Genomic DNA, 13,864 nt, shown 5'->3' with positions numbered 1-13,864 from the left:
GCATATAAGGTGTATGTGGTTTGAGCCTTATAAGACTTCCTAAAATGTTAGACATTTCTGAGAAAAGAGGGGCAAGAAAATAGAAAAAGGGGGTGGGAATACAGTTGTTGTAATACCATCTACCCACTATCAGAAGAAGGCCAAAAACAACTGTAGCGTCATATCTAGCTTTACTGTGTCCACTCTTGAAATTATAGTTACTATTTTTTTTTGGAACTAAGACAGAAAATTTTCTTGGAGCAGTCCTTTTTTAAGCTTAAGGACTTTAGAAAATAATTATGATTATGTTCTTTAATTCTTAAGTAGTTGAATTCTCTAACACTTTTGCAGTTACAAGTAGACTGCTGTCTTTATCACAACTGTTCTGTAACTGACATTTCCTTGTACATATTAATATTTTATACTACTTGTGTATTTAACATACATAAACAGTATCTTAATATAGGGCAATAAAGAGTATGTTAGTTTATTCAGATTCCAGAATAGAAAACTTTCATTGTATTTAATTGTGTTTCAGATAAACATGAATTTTGTTCTATTATGCCATAAGTTTCCTAAATTGTTGGTGTTAGCTTGTGTATTAAAAAAACTTCAAGGCAGGCTTTAGAAAGTATATATATAAAGAGTAACTGTAGATATACGTTTAGTTATTAATTGTTTTAACTTACTGTTACAACAATTTAAAGCAAATAATTGCTTTAACAATTAATTAAGAGCTGACTTTTTTAGTCAGCTTTTTCCAGCCCCTGCTCAGGATAACTTTGAGTTTGTCTCTGTTGCCTCAGTAGGCAATCAGGGGGCACCATACAAAGGCAACACTACACCACCACTGCACATGCTAGCTCCCAAAACAGAAGAAATGTAGTTGCCTTAGCAAAGTGATAGGGCATGTGTAGATGAAAGGATATTTCCCATTTACACCGATGCAACTGTGTTCGTGTTTCCATGACCCAGGATTTCCTGCCGTTCTAAAAGTCCATTTAGCACCTTTAACTAACATTACTTAGAGATGTGTTATTTTGCAGTGCTCTCCAGTAATGCTGCCCCAGCTATGGATTTGTTTTGTCCAAACATCCAGTGACTCCAAAAATTTCTAATTAATCCCTTTCGCCATGACGTGGTGCTGTGTTTCAGCCTTTAGCCAGTAGGTGCCGCTGTGTGTGTTTTTAACCATCATTCACTCCTCAGTCCTCACCCCTCCCTCCTCCCTCACAGCATGCAGTGGAGTGGCCACAGGTTTGGGTTGGGTCTGCAAATTATTATTTTTATTTTAACAAAAAGAAATGGGGGAGGAAGCCAATATTCCCTTAATTTACTACCCCCTCTTAATTCTTCCCCCCTCCACCCATAGTGTATGTCCTCCCAACCCCACCCATATAGTCTCCTGCCCTCCTGCCCTGCCATGTACCCTGCACCTGTGCCCCCCGTAACCCTGCTGTGCTGTGTGCTGCCACTGCAGTGGGCATAACTCTCAACAACAGTTGCAGCAGCAGCACTGCAATGTTAACTTTTTTACAAGAAGTTTGAAACTTTGGAGTGAGTGGTTACATGACTTCCTTTAATATTGCAAACCTTCTGAACTTCATCACATTCCATTTCAGAACCATGACCAAAAGCCCAGGGGTAGGATGCTGCCTGCCTACCTGATGCCCAGGATATGCAGTGTCCCGGATGATATTTAGCTAATATGTCCCATCGCTTGTGTGTGTGTGTGGGGGGTGGGAGGGGGGAGTCTGTTTTTTTGACTGTGCTCCAAACCCCCTCCTCTTCCCCTTTCCTCCTCCCTGCAGAAAACTTTTGCAGGCAGAACTCGCAGGGTGCAGCAACCAGTAAAAATAAAAAATGAAGAGAGTGAAAGACCTATATTGTGCAGATTTGCAGTTGTTATTCTTTGATTTTTTATTTTTTTATATTTTGTATATATTTTATATTGTAAAGGTGCTGAGGAGGAAGATCTCCCTTTTGTATAATGCTGTTATCCTTATTTATTTAAAATCTTTGTTAATTTAATTATCATTTATCATTTATTACTTATTATTTTAATTCTTTTTTAATTATCCCCCTTGTTTTTTACAAAAGAAGAAAATGCACTGCACCCCCCTTTTTTGAATAAAGTGTTTTATTTTTGCTCTATATATGTGTCATGTTTTCTTTGGTGTGGATGGGTTGGTTTTCAGAGACCGTGCCAGCCTCAGTGTGGGGATGCTGTGCTTGGGGTTTTTTATTGAGCCATGGCATTTCTGGAAAGAGTTGGAAAGAGTTGCAGGGTGGACTGTTATTGGAGGGAGGCTGAATGCTTGTTAAGTGCTAAGGTGCAGTCAGAATTTCTTGTAAGAAAAAACACTAAACAAGCCCAACTACCCCCAGCAGCAAGCAAGGCCTTTAGCCTTTAGAAACTCTATAAAGACTTTAGCAATGCGTTACAATATTCCCTGCCAGAAGCTGGTTGGGTGGGAGAGTGGATGGGGGAGAGAGAGGGAAGGAGGGAGGCAGGCATTGTGCACCCCTTCCTGGTTACTGAATATGTCCCAGCTGGAAGACAGCTGGGTAAAGTGGGGAGGGCAGGCATGGTCCCAAAGGGGCTCCCTCAGGTGCTCCCTCATGCATGGCCTGACTGAGCTGGCTGGCTGAGTTGGGCCATGCTAATATCCATTGAATAGTAACTTTCAAATTTTTGCTGGCCACAAAGCTTAGGGAGGGAGGAATGGGGAGAGGGACGGAGGCAGGTAGGCAGGTGCTGTTTTATAGAGGTTTTACAATATTTTATATTGTAAAGGTGCTGGGGAGGAAAATCCCCGCTTCTGGTATACTACTTTCTGTTACCCTTATTTATGTAAAATCTTCCTTCCTTCTGCAAGTCAGAGAAGAAATTCAAGGAGACAGAAGCCTCAAGGAGACAGAATGATGGGTGGGTGAAAGTCAGAAGACATGTACCCCAGTACAGTCAGAAGACATGTACCCCAGTCTGAATTTGCTGGGACATGGCCAGTAACCAGGAGGAAGGTAAGAAGACTATGAAATGAGCCTGCAGAACTTGTGCAACTCATGCTAATGCAAGAGGCAGGGAGGGTTTGCCCAGCAAGAAGCTTTTCTCCAGTCAGAATATGTGTACCCCAGTCTGAATTTGCTGGGACATGGCTAGTAATATGGAAGAGGGCAAGAAGAATATGAAATGGGCCAGAAGACATGTTTTCTGTATTTACCCCAGTCAGAAGACAACTCTTCCCATACTCTACCTGATGCTTGGACCAAAGCCAGTGAAGAAAGCAGGAGGGCTTGGCCAGCCACCAAGAAGAAAGCCTCCGCAATTCAGAGAAGAAATTCAAGCCTCAGCTTCCTTCGTGGCCAGCAACAATTCAAAAGTTACAAGGTGCAATAGAGAGGTGTAAGGCAGAGGTGGGCGAGTGGGGTGAAGAGTCCACAGTCATGGGCCTGCTACCCAGACCCCAGGAGGGAATTTGCCAGAGGGCTTGGCCAGCAACCAAGAAGAAAGCCTCCACATTTGTGGCCAGCAACAGTCCTCTAATTGCAATTCCATAACATGATCATTAACAAATGTGGCCAGCAACCAGGAGGAGGGCTAGAATAATATGAAATGAATCTGCAGAACTTGGGCAACTGTTACCATACTTGAGCTGATGCTCGGGCCAAAGCCTGCGAAGAAAGCCTCCACAATTCAAGTAGTACACAGAAAAGAAGCCTCAGCAGTACTTGAGGGCAGCAACCCGGAGGAGGGTGAGAATAATACAAAATGGACCTGCAGAACTTGTGCAACAATTCAAGTAGACAGAAGAGAAGCCCTAGCAGTACTGGTGGCCATAACAATTCAAATATTACAGTGTGTAAAGGCAATTCATAATTATTAATAATTCATAATTCTTAATAATGTATGTGTTTACTTTAGTCCGCATTCATTACGCATTTCTTTACATGCTTATTTACAGCAACAGTCACTTGATAGTAGGCTAGTGAGGGGACTGTTGCTCAATGAACATGAGTCCCCTCAATGATATCCTTTATATTGCATAGTATCCTATTGAAAATAGCCTCAATTGCATTTGTGGCCTGGCCAGCAGCCAAGGAGGAGGGTGGAAAGAAAGGCTTGCTCTTCTCCTGGCACAGCGTCAGGCTCAGAATTTGTTACTTTTCCCCAAGCCAGAAAGCCCAGTCATGGGAATAGAGGGACCGGGGAAGGAGCTTGCTTATTATTATGACTAGTAACCAGGAGGTGGGCATTCCCTTTACCCCCTACCATGGGGAAAGAGGCAGGGAGGGTGCATAATCATGTGCCTTATGCTCACTATCTGCTTTCTCATCATAAGGAATCGAACTGTAATTATAAGTCTATATAACATACATCTGTGTCATATATTGACTATATATAGTTAAATATATAAATATATATTATATTATATTATATTATATTATATTATATATATATATTTATATTTAAAAAAAATATATATATATGGTGGAGGCCCAGAATGTGTGTGATGTGTGCCCAGGATCTGTGGTATGCATGCTGCAAGAGGCAGCTGGGGTGGGGAGGGGGTAGCAGGGTGATAAGGTTTGAAATGCTGTGATAATAAATTAAACCATTACAATTATTATTGACCATTAATAAATCACCATTAATATTAATATTATTACAAACTGTTATTAATATATTACTATTGGAATTAATATTATTATTGATTCCTATTATTAGTTTACCTGTTATAATAAGTCTATATAGGTCTATAGGATGAAAGTCAACCATCATTATAATTCATAATAGTTCAGTTGTTAAGAGAATCGTGAAGGAAGTGTTGTCATTCTCTTCATGTTCTCTTTCTTCCTTTTTCTTTCTGCCTCATCACACTAACAGCGATTGATCAACCTGTGGCTAGCAGTGGAAGGGGATCTTTCATATCCCATATGATTGTTTTAAAAGGTGTGGTGGTATGGGTTCTCCTCCTCTACTTTTCTTCAAGAGAGGACTGAATCCTGAGAAAACTCCATGGCTGGAAATTACAATCCACAAAATGGTTTCTTCCTCTGGTATTGTTAGTTGACTAAATGCCTGCTGCGGAGGAAACTTAAGTGATCCCTCACTTTCGAGCATTTCCTATTGGCTAATTTAGGTTTCCTGGTAAGTATCCTGACTTTTGTGGATCATGCAACTTGGGTACCTAACTAACTTTCCCCATGCAGTATTTATAGGACCTAGAGGCCTAACTCAGGGCTATGTTATCCACTAGGCACATAGGCATCTAAAAATTAGGGGTTGCAGTTCTCAGTAATGCAATGCCTCAGTAATAGTAGTTTATTTAGTTCTAGAAAAAAACAGCCTATGCCTTTAGAAATATAAAGACCTATCCCTACAGATGCTTAATCTTGATAATTATAATTGAAGCACTTGTGAAATAAATAGGACTAGGGCCACATAGTCACTGACTATTTCTTAAAGAAAAGTTCTGAAGCTCAAATTTGCCACGCTCAGATAGTTTATTATATATGGGTATTTACAAACATAATTGAGCAGTAGCAGAGAGCATCCTTTCCCTGGGTCTATTGCAGTTGTTTACAAATTAACCAATAAAAGTTTTTGTACATCATAAACTCACAAAGCTGTTTCTTCTGGGTTTTTTTCTTCTTTGGAGAGATGTTTCTAAAGGTTTGGCACATTCCAAGAACGCCTTGTACTGTCTACCTTCCAGTATGGTACATATTTATCAAACATTTGCTCATGCAAATACTTTCCCAATGGTGATCTATTCATGCTATTTCTTATTTATGCTATCAGAACTTTTCCTAACGAATATACATTTATACATCAACACTTAAGTTGGTATAAGCCCTTTTTTCCATTTATACTATATAAAACTATCGGTGCTTGAAGGTTCATGTTAAAAGATCATAGATTCAAATTAGTCCATCTTGCAAAATAACTATGCGCATATTTAGAATGATTTACTTGCCCAGTCATGAATAAATTTCAGAATGATAGGAGGAGTTTGTAGTGCTTTAATATAGTAACCACAACCAGTGAATATATATTATTAAACAAGACTATAAAACATAAGCTACATTCTTATGATCTTTGGCCCATTTCTATACTTACACCACATGCTAACTCAGTGTGCTGCTTCCCTCCCTAACAAGAACCAGTTTACATAGAAGATAAGAGCCTATTAACCTCGACTGGCTAACAGGAATTAGTCCTTTAGAGCAACTGTTTTTGGGTGTTGTTCCTGCTCCTACAGGTTACTAGCTGGAGTGGTTTAGTCAGGGATGATCATGCCTTGTGTAGGGGACTGGACCAGGGCTAGGGACAGACATTACATATAAACCAGTTTAAGTGATCAGAAACTGGTTTAAACCTGTAACAGAATAGACATTTAGTGCACATAAACCAGCTTGAGATAAACCTGGTTGAATGTAGTATCAGACTTAACTGATTTAGCTCAAACCAGTTTATGCATTATCTGCCCCAGACTTCTTCCTGGTTTAAGTTAAACCAGGCTCCTCCAGCCTCCCAGCATGCTCTCTGGGCTGGGAGGAGCTCTGCTTTCTGATTCAGAGAGCTGGGCTAGCCCCTCCCCTCTGCTTTCTAGCCAGAGCAGGGGTAGGGCATGGCCAGATGCTGACCTGCCCTGGCCCCTGAGGTAAATTCCTCCCTCCATCCCCTCTCTCCCTACACTGGCAAACCCTGCAGACCACAGCTGGGGTTTGCCAGCCCCAGCTGTACCTCCCTGGCCTTCCTGCAGCCAGGCAGGGAGAAAATTAATTCCTCCCTCTGTCCTCTGTCTCCCCTGGAACCTCTGGGGATCTGGCTGCAGTCTCTGCAGCTTGCCTGCAGCCAGGCAGGGAGGGGGTTAATTCCACCACGGGTCTCGGCGGGCAGGGAGAGAGGCAAGCTAGTGCCCCATGTGCAGATCCAAGCACTGCAGGACCAGACTGAGAGGTGGGAGGTGCTGGCATAAAACCTAACAATCATCATACATGTGTGCTGGAGATGTAGTTAAGGGAAGTTGCAGACAGCTTCACCAAAGAATGTAGAGAGCTACGTTTACATTATAAAACAGAACCTGTAAAAGATGGGAATACCTAAACAAAAGCTTTCTGAATACCTTGCTGTAAGGAGACACACTTCCCTCAGGATTATGTAAAACTTATGCAAGGCTTTCTCTTGTCTTCTTGGTTTACATTTTAAGTTAGACTAAGTTGTGTATGCTGTTTTACTGGGCAGTATTTTAGCTTAGGTGAAGATTTTTGGTATTTCCCTGTTGTATGATTTTCAAATTGCTGTGTTCAGTACATGCTTGCTTCAGAGAAGGGACTTTTTCTCCACTCCTACTCCTCTGTCTGGCAGCAGCTGAGGGATTTCAGAATACCTTTTTGGCTTTTTCTTTTTTCCACATGCTTTTATTTTATTATCATATTCATTGATTTATTCTTTTCAATTGTATAAATATATTGGACAGGATTACTATAGAATTTAATGTATATAGGAAGGCAAATACATTTATATTTTATTTCCATACATGTATATTTTGCAGCATACATACATTATAGAATTTATATAGGAGGAAAGACATATTTTTCATTCATTCATATTTGTTTTCATACATTTCTACTTTGCGCCACAGCCACTCGCATTATTGAATTTATATAGGAACGTGAATAAATGTATATATTTGTAGAAAAGCAAGACATGAAACACACCATGAAGCATAGTGGAAAGGCAGGTGATGGAAAGCCTTCAGGGAGGGGAAGAAGAGGGGGTAGAGGCAGAGATGTAAGCCCCCCCAAACAGACACAGCCTCTTCTCTCCAGTTAGAAGGGATGAGGCTTCTAAAAACAGCAAGCAGAGGGGACCAGTGCCAGTGCCAGTGCCAGTGCCTGTGCCTGAGACTGCATCCCCACCATGAGCACTAACCATAACCCCCCTCACCACCATGACAAAAACAAGCAGCAGCACCAGCATGACAGCCTCCTCCACCCCCATTTTGCTTCCCATGCTGAGCCTCCCAGTGCCAGAGGAAGAGCTGGGGCTGGATCTGGAACTCAGAGGGCTAGCAACAGAAATTCTGGGGAAGGAGGGGGAATCATCTGAGTCTGCACTCCATACCTGTCAAGTTTCCCATAGAGCTAGGTCTCCTTTCCCACAAGGCACTTTGGAGGAGGTTGATGTAGAGGTGGAGGCAAGTGGCTCAGCTGAGTCCCCTCCTCCTGTTGCTGTGCCTCTACCTGCTGAGGAGGAGGAAAGTGCAGCATCTCCCACACATGGACCCACACCCCAGAAGCAAGCAGGTAGTATGGTCTGAGATCATACTGAGCTGGTAGATGATCCCATGTACACTATCTGCCTGTACTGCCGAGCCAAAATCAGCCGGGGCAAGGGAACAAAACACATGAGCACCACGGGGATGCTGAAGCATCTCTGCAGACACCAATCCCTTGCCTTGCTCCTCCTCAGTCTGGCGCCAGCAGGAGCATGCCCAAAGGGAAGCCCCCCTCTCACTCCAAAGCCCCCATCCCCTCAAAGCAGAGGCAGGCCACCCTGGAACAGTGGGGGAAAGGTGGACAGAACATGGTGTGCATTGTATGGGCGAACAAGATCACCCAGAGCATTGGGGAGATACTTGCTGTTGATGGCCAGCCCTTCTCCTTAGGAGAGCAGATAGGGTTCAGGCAGCTCATGGCACTCATGGCCTCATCCTACCAACTGCCCACATGCACCACGGATGGTGGTGCCTTCCCTGTATGAGGCATGCAGGGAGTACTTGAGGGAGGAGCTGCACAAGGCAGGTCCACAGGTGGCCTTACACTTCACCTCAGACTTCTGGAGCAGCCGGGGTGGAAATCATGCCTACCTGTGCCTCACAGGGCACTGGTGCAACCAGTCAAGCCATCAGTGGGCTCTCTTTTAAGCCAGGTGATGGATGAGTCCCACATGGCAACAGAGATCATGGGGGCCATAAACCGCTTGGTGCAGGGTTGGCTTGCTGGGCAGGGTGAGCTCAACTGTGGTTTCATGGTCATCAACAATGGGGCCAATATGGTCAAGTTGGTCCACGATGCCAAAACAGTTGGCATTTGCTGTGTGACACACCAGCTACACCACATTGTCAGAGATGCCTTGGAGGGGGACAGGGCTGCCGGTGACAGCGCCAGCACCACCAGAAAGCTCATTTCAAAGTGCAGGAAGGTGGCAGGCTACTTCCACAGGAGCATCAAGGGGGGCAAGATGCTGCCGGACAAACAGGCACAGCTGAACATCCCAGAGCACAAAATCATTCAGGATGTGGATACACGGTGGAATTCCACATACCTGATGCTCGAGAGCTTGGTAGAGCAACAGAAGGTCATCCATGAGATGGCCTCGCTCAGGGAGATTGGGATCAGTGGCCCCCTGAAGAGAGCTGAGTGGGTTAACATCTCCCAGATCTTGGTGGTCCTCAAGCCCTTCCTCAGTGCTGCCAATGCTATCCTTATCCAGGTGATCCCTGTAGTGAGAACCAAATGGAGAGCTTCCAGGGGATCAGTGTTGGGGCAAGCCATTGTCACCAGATGTTCAGGCACTGGTGAGGCAGCTGAAGGAGGGCATCAGGAAACAGCTTGATCCCTTGTGATCCAGTACGGTCCATGTGCTCGGCCATGCATGCCCTGAGGGTGAAGGGCAGGGCATGCAGCAGCCAAACCCTGAATCAGTGGACAGAGGTGCTGGTGAAGAGAGTCAGGGAGACAGAATGCAGGAGGTGGGGGGATGTGAAAGAGGGGAATCCATTGTCCCATGCTAGCATGCCATGCACCAGCTAGTCTCCACCCCCAACACAGGCACTGCCAATGTGGGCCAAGGGCATGGCTTCTATGGTTGGGTCCAGAGGTACCAGACCCCATCATCAGGCAGGTAGCACTCAGGCCTTGGTGGCTGCCTATCTCACCGAGGCTGTGGAGCCACTGCTGTGTGACCCCTTGGCCTACTGGGCAAGCCACCTTCCTCACTCCATCCACAACTATTTCCTTTTTTTCATTTGTTGAAAGCCATTTAATTCCCCACTCTCAGAGCTGGAGGGGGCACTCACTGCATCACCAGCCAGCAGGGGAAGAACATGTCCCTGTTGAGCTTCCATGCCAGGATGAAGTTGGAGGTGTGGCCTGGGGCTATGGGGAAGGAGGAGGCCCCAGGTCCTGGGCATGACCAGTAAAACTGCACTCTGCCAGGGTTGGGGAGGCCTGGTGGGACTACTGGCAGTGTGGAAGCCCTGTAAATGCCAGAACTAAGTATCCCCCTGATGAAAGGCAGGTAGGAGGTGCCCTAACCTCTAGCTACCACATACACACACAGAATCCTGTCTGGGGAAAGCCCAGACCCATCACGTCTTTGACAGGCCTGAGGCTTGCTGGTTGCAGTGGAGGTGTGAGGCTTCAAGTATGCTCAGCTTAGCCTGGGATGCCAGGTTTCAGGTTGAAAAACCTTTGTTAGGCTGAGTAAGCACCTGCAGTTGGTGTGTGTGCTGTTCTTGGATAGAAGGAATAGTAAAGAAGCCAGAGGCTGGCATATAATGCAGGCAAGAAAGCCAGTCAGTGAAAGTGAAAATGGAGGCATCAGGAGCTAAGGGGCAGGCTGGGGTGGGGTGGAGTGGAGAGGGGGATGTAGCAGTGCAGGTAAAAGTGGAGAGTTACCCGGGGCATCAGATGTCCGGCAGGTCGTAGTGTGTCAGAATTCCACTATATTGAATTCATGAGTTTCTCTATGTAGGGGGCTGATGAAGTGAAGTTCATAAGCTCGTCTGTGAAAAGTGGTTTGTAAATTCCCTCTCAGGATAAGGCTTGAAAGACTGGAGACAGAGTGTTTTTTTTGTCAGAAATGTGACCCCACAGGTAGTTAGGTATTGTTGTGTGTGAGAAGATTGAGGATACCTGCCCAGAGAAACTCCCTAGCCAGAGGGGCATGTCCAGCAGCAGCAGTGCAGCCATGCTCCAGAGGGAGCTTCCAATCCACCCAGGCTCAGCCTTATCAGCTTGCCAAGTAAGCCGGATTGGTTCAATCAAGGCTCCGGGAGCTATTTCCAGTAGGAAGGAGGAAGGTAAAGAGGAGAAGAAGGGGCTGGCAGAGAGGGCAATAATCTCCCCGCTGATCTGGACTGAAGTCCCCAGGAACATGGCAGCAGATCCGCAGGGTCTATAGAGCTTGGAGGAGTTCAGAAAAAGCATTTCTGTGTTAATTGGCTGCAGTGGGTGGTTAGTTGAGCCAGTGAGGCGCTAATTATTGAAGGGAAAAAAATGCCTGATCGCGGCTTCAGCAATTGGAAACTTGTGGACTTAATGAGGAGGGATAGCAGCCACTATGAACCCCAGCACCATGGGGAAAAGTGGATAAATGGACACGTTGGGGCTTTATTCCTTTTTCTTTGTTTTGCAAGGAGGTTTTTTTTTCCTTTTGTCTGTCCTTACGTTCTGATGTTCGGCAGTCAGTTCCAGGTCAGGGAGTTGCCACCCCACTCCAATTTAATCAATTCATCAAGCATGGCAGGTGAGAACTGAGATGAGCACCGATCTAATTGACTGACTGGCATCTGTCCAACATAAGAATGGCAAGTGAATGTCAACGGGATGCAAAGGTCTGGACTCAATATAGGCAGTGGAATTCTGACACACTGTGACCTGCCAAACATCTGACTCCCCAGGTACATCTGCACTCTTACCTGTGCTGCTACATCCCCCTCTCCCCAGCCTATCCCCTCTGCACCTATCTCCTTGAAAACTGATGGGCTTCTTGGTCTCAGCAGAGGCTAGCATGCCTACACTTTTCACCCTGCTGCACCTTAACTCACACACAGTGTCACCCATGTCATGAGTTCTGCTTCTCAGCAGCTTGAGGTACAGTTTCCCCAAAACCCCTGCACCTGTCTCCTTGAAACTTGGCAGGTGTCATGGCCTCAGCAGGTGATAGCATCTGTACAGTTTTCACCCCCCTGTGCCTTCACACTTACAAGTGAGATGAGTCTTGCTTTTAAGAATTTGAAGTGCAGTTACCCAGAAACCTGTGCACCTATCTCTTTGAAACTTGGCAGGCTTTGTGGCCTCATCATGGGCTATCATCTCTGCCAGGTTCATCTGAATCGGACAAGAAATATCAAAGTTATAGGCAGTTTCATGCTTCCCCATCATAGCCTATGTCAAAACAGTGAAATGGTTTCGAGAAAACAAAACAGAACAGCAGTTTCGAAATGAAATGAAACTAAAAAAACCCAAAACACTGTTCCATTGAAACGTCAAAATGGAAGTGGAAAAGAAATGGTGCCGTTTCATACAGCCCTAGTAGGGAATAACCAACCAAAAAGAAAAATGGTTTATCAGCACCCTATTGCCATTTAGTTCCTGTTTTGAGTAATTGATACTGGGAGACAAAATATTTGTATTGGAAATGAAGAAATATACTTGTATAAAATGTATTTTTATACATGTTGATTGCCTTTGCTCAAGCAGAATAATTCCCAGTCAGCAAGATTGTCAACATTTTTTTCCTGACTCTGGTTCACCTGTAACTGTTTTCCCATTGTTCAGGGACCTGAAAGCAAGTTCTTAGCTAGGCTAGGCAACTGTATCTTTACAGCTATACACTCAGTTTATTTCTCTTCTCTGCTACTTTCTGAAATGAAATTCCTTGCAGAAAGAAATTAAGTATTATTTATAAACCAAACAACCAGAATTTAGTACTTCTGAATATTAGGATAAATTGAATCTGGATCCAGACTTTGGATCTGTTTTCTAGTAGTATTGTTTTATGCGAGGAAAAGCTTGGAGTTACATAGGAATGAATTACAAATTACAAATGGATAACACATCCCCAGATGATTTTTAGTGAACAATTATGTTATAGGCTATATCCTGCATCCCCTGCAAACTCCCATTGGGCATATTTTACTATTAAGGCATTTGGGGTCAGACTGTTCCTGTGCCTTTTGCAGGTGCAAATGCAAGGATCTATCAAGTCCTAACCCCTGTTCAATAGCCAGAGGCAACTGAAACCCCTATGCTCAGAGGAGTGATCCATTTAAGAAGTATAAATCACTCTAAGAGCATTAGGAAGAGACAAGGAGAAGAGAAAACTTATGACTCTGCTTTTTCTTCATACTAACTTGCAGAACTATGTGAGTGCATCTAAGAGCTGATACAGCCCATGTCCACCATCTTATTCAAAGAAGGGCTGTGTAATCCTTAGAAGATTAAGACCTTGAGACTGGCAGTGAAACGTGAAGTACATTTTGTCTCACTCAGAAATCTGCACATTTACCCATTATAATTGTGTTCTAACTGACATCTAAGTATATGAAGTAAAAAACAGGTCTCAGTTGACAAGTAAACAAATAAGGCTGAGACATGTATTTTGCATTTGAGAGCCATGTCTAGCTAACTAGACTTATTTACAAAGTGATTACTATTGCACTATAAGTATTTTACTGCCCTGAGAAACTGCTAAAAAAGTGAGCAAAAAGTTTTGCTTTTTTGTTGAATGTTCCTTGAATGTTATATGTCCTTTTCATATGCAGCTTTGCAGGATGAATTGTACAAGGTTGGGCTGACTGCTTTACTCAACTATTGACTGTTAAACATTTGCTTCAGGTTGAAATACTGAGTCAGACCCTTGACCAAATTCTCTCTACTTTGCACTATGCAAGTAGGCCAGAGAAGTTGGAAAACCAAATGACCTACCAACAAACGAACTTCCCTATGCTAAGTGAATCGCTGAGTGTTGTAGATTGAAGAGCTCTGTGCCACTTCACTTTTGGTCCCTGGCAAAGGGAGGGGAGCAGGTGCTTCTGGGAAAAGGCAATGAGCCAGAGCTTATCTACACTCTAGTGGTCACTGTTTC

Source organism: Alligator sinensis, unplaced genomic scaffold, assembly GCF_000455745.1.
Source record: "Alligator sinensis unplaced genomic scaffold, ASM45574v1 scaffold1311_1, whole genome shotgun sequence".
Lineage (NCBI taxonomy): Eukaryota > Metazoa > Chordata > Crocodylia > Alligatoridae > Alligator > Alligator sinensis.
This window is presented reverse-complemented; position numbering follows the sequence as displayed.